The sequence below is a fragment of the Sinocyclocheilus rhinocerous genome, unplaced genomic scaffold (genome assembly GCF_001515625.1).
Source record: "Sinocyclocheilus rhinocerous isolate Xijiao unplaced genomic scaffold, SAMN03320098_v1.1 scaffold993, whole genome shotgun sequence".
Classification (NCBI taxonomy): Eukaryota; Metazoa; Chordata; class Actinopteri; order Cypriniformes; family Cyprinidae; genus Sinocyclocheilus; species Sinocyclocheilus rhinocerous.
Genome location: NW_015639771.1, coordinates 1,722,390 through 1,726,541, shown reverse-complemented (window position 1 = coordinate 1,726,541; position 4,152 = coordinate 1,722,390).

Here is a 4,152-nt window from a genome sequence, read left to right as displayed (position 1 = left end):
ATAATTATCCCATAGTGTTCATTTACAGTTTTATAACTGGTTTAGCTTTTGTCTTTGTTGGATTATGCTGAGCTTGCAATCATTTCCCACATATTTAATATCTATTATCACTCCAATATCTGATTTGTAATTAAAATAATCTTTGAGGCTAGGACCTTTTATGTTATGAGAATTTCAAGTCTGAGAAATTATAGCAAAATGAATATTACAATAATTGACATGCCTCTCTGGAATACATGATTCTGATTGTCCAATCGTGACAGTCAAATATTTTTGCATAATTGACTCGTCTAAAGCATGATTTTGATCTCTCATCAACTTATGGTCTTTTTTTCTCATATTATAAAATCAATATTCCATGTCACTTATTTATTCATTTAATATTTACTGTATTTGAATATGAAAAAACAGCAAAATGATCAAGTCAGCTCAAGTTAATATTTCATGTCACTTATTTATTTAGTGTATCTCAAGTATGAGAAATCATAACAAAATGACTATTAGAATAATTTGCATACAGCTCTCCGGAATACTTGTTTCTGACTGGCAAAATTGTGGCATTCAAATATTTTTGCAAAATTGACTGTTTTCCCAGGCAACTGATTTTCTGCATAGCTCTTTCATCACCATACGGTCTTTTTCACATAATAAAATAATTTCAACTCAAATCAATATATCATGTCACTTTTTAAATTTATATGCTAAGTAGCCATTTAATAAATGCCATAATGCCTGGCTGTATTATCTCTATGTTATGATTTAAAGAGTAACACTTGTAATTTCATTACTGAACATATATTTTGTGCAATTCTTTCGTCATATCTCTAGTAAAACGTATGTCTCAGTATGACATTGTTTACATGAGTCTTGCAGTTCGGCAAACAATCAATGGACCAGTGCTGAACAAAATACAGTGAAAAAGACACAACGTGGTTGTCACTCTCCATTTTATTATCTAAATCTGTAAGAGCGATGGATGCAACATTAGTCCACAATTTGAGGTTTCCAGCAGTTTGAATGGCGAGAATGATTCCAGCACCCGTCATCTAGGGAGGAGATGAGAAAAATTTACGCAAAAGAGCCCTACAGTGCTTTGCTCCGCACTTCAAAAAAATCTTGCCTGTCTGCATGAGCAGTAACCTCCAATCAGAGTCACTCAGATTGCCAATCTTTGTCACTTGGCTGTTAGCGCAGAACCAATGTGGCAGCACTCATTTGGACACAGTTAGGGCTGGATATCATGAGGTTGACACTGCACGTTTGGAGAGCCTCCTACGTGCCATCAGTCCATCTTTACAAAAAATGTCCAAGGATAGCTTTGTATATTTCCAATTGAATTTCTCCATTTTGATTTGCAAACACTGCAACACAAAAGCCCTGGCTGTGCAGGGGACAGATTTATCCCTTTAATATGAGAGGCCTGACAAACTTTTATGTAACGGATCCTTTAGTGACACACTGGCGTTGCTCCAGCTCAGTGGCAGGCATCAAGTGGATTCAGAGCTGGGGCGTGGCAGCACAGAATTGCTGTGAAATCCCAGATAAGCTGAGTTTCAGTGGCAGTAGAGCCGGAGAGGAGTGAGTGGGAGGACAAATGCAAAAAAAAAAAAAAAAAAGAGCCTTACCATCTGCTGCTGTGACAGTGACACGAAGGCAGACCTTCAGGCAAGCCCCTGGATGGAGATCGCCCCCCAAATAAGCCAGGGGTTTGTGAAATCTTCATTAGATTGAAAAGATTTCAGTTGCATTAGATAACAAAATAGTCTTCAATTTTATATGCCGTCTTTGCAAGGACTTTTAAGCAACTGGTGTCATTTTTAGGAAACGTACGACGTCAGTTTCCATCACAAGGACTTTTTGTGAAATGTGCTATGTTTCAATGCCATTTGGTTTGATATCTGATATGTAGATAACACTTTACAATGAGATTCCATTTGTTATTAACATGAACTAACCAAGAAAAATACTTCTTAAGCATTGATTAAAGCAACAGTTCACCCCCAAAAAGAAAATTTGCTGAAAATGTACTCACCCTCAGGCCATTCAAATTGTACAGTAGATGAGTTTGTTTCTTCATTAAAACAGATTTGGAGAAATTTAGCATTACATCACTTGCACATCAATGGATCCTTTGCAGCGAATGGGTACCGTCAGAACGAGAGTCCAAACAGCTGATAAAAACCTCACAATAATCCACAAATAAGCCACACGACTCCTGTCCATCAATTATGTCTTGTGAAGTGAAAAGCTGCATCTAATATAAGTACTGTATAGCAAATGCATTGCTCATTACTCAATGCATTAACTAACATTGAGTAATAAGACCTTATTGCAGTGTTACTGATATCTGTAGTTGCACCAGATATTCATTGGTGTATTGACATTATGCATGTTTCCCAACATTACTTACATGTAGTAAATCAAATTTGTCATTCCTAAACTGCATCATTACCATTCAAAGAGAAACATTTGGAATTGCGGCCATTACTCAGAGGACGCAGTTTGTCTTGTTGCGGATGCAAAAAGCATGCTAATTAACAAAAGAAAATCCAGCAGTATTACTGCAGGGTGCCAGTCATGGCAAACTGCCTTCTGTCTGATGTTCTCTCAACAGGAAATAAATTACAAATTCTTTTTCATTCTCTGGGTTGTTCCTCTCAGAGCTTATTATATCATTAAATAAATAGTTCATTATGATCTTTGTATGACTGGAAGAAGCACAATTCATAGAATGGTTTATATAATGTTTATGATATTCAAAAGACATTTTTAAGCATTTGAAACCAAGGAACTGAATAGCATATCAGTAGATTTTCAGTGGAAGTTGTGCAGTCATTCTGCACGCAATAAAAAAAAATTTCATCATTTTGTTGCATCCATTTAACTTGGCACAGTAATTTCTACCCAATAGAGCAGTTATGTTGTATTCCTAAAATCCGGAACAGACTAAGCGTTTTCAAGCCAAGGGTTCCCTTCGGACTGTTTTAGGTATTTTTAGAATGGTGGGTTTGGATTTGTGAGTAAAAAAGTCTGTGGTCTGTGGTCAGAGGCGGACAAAGTACTCAACTCCATTACTTGAGTGAGAGTACAGATACTGCTGGTCAAATATTACTCCATTACAAGTAAAAGTTGTAAAGACAGATTTTTACTTAAGTAAAAGTACAGAAGTACTTGCTTTTAAAAGTACTTAAGTACCAAAAGTAAATTTCCTTTTCAAATGTAGTGAAGTTAAAGTCATAAGTTCCCACAACAAATAATACTCAAGTAAAGTACAGATACTCAAAAAGTGTACTTAAGTACAATACTCAAGTAAATGTACTTAGTTACTGTCCGCCTCTGTCTGTGGTTAACTTTAATTGATAAAACATTTTTTAAGTAAGTTGCTAACGAGGTTGTTAAATAAGGGTTACAGCTACCAAAGGGAATTGTAAATCCTTATCCACCTTATTTGTCAAGGCGGAAGTAAGATATTTTCAGTGAATGTCAGACTTCCGATTCAGCCGCTATACAAGTAACGTTACATAACTATGGAATAATAACAGAGTGCAATTAACGATAAAAACTACTTGCGCTACAAACAAGTGTGTTTAGAATTAGGAAAATACATTTAAATAATATGATAAGAAATACCAGTTTGCAATATCAAGCAGCATAATAATAATAAGCTAAAATAACTGGAACGGATGACACCGTAAACCTGGCATATTCATGTTACAAATGGCCGCGCCCGCAATTAAGCCTACGATTTTAAATTCATACTTGAGGTAAACTCATGGACGTAGCTTGTGGGGGGGCCAGGGGGGCCTGGCTCCCCCATAGCGATTTAAGAATTTTACTAAATATTTATTTATAACGTTTTTTCTATGAAGTAAAAATGTATATAATGCAGTTAATAATACATGTAAAAGTTAATACATTTTAAATTGTTATTGTAAGTAAATTAATAAATCAAAACAAACTTAACGTCTCCCTCAATCTCATTTGCGTAAGAATTGTCACGTGACGAATCTGCATTTTGGTGGATAATAGACTTAACGGTAATGCTTGCCTGTTGTGTGGAATAAAATGATGTTCCGCGTTTTTAACAACATACACGAACTGCAGAGAAATCTGGAGACAACGAAAAACTCCGATGAAGATATTAATGCCGTG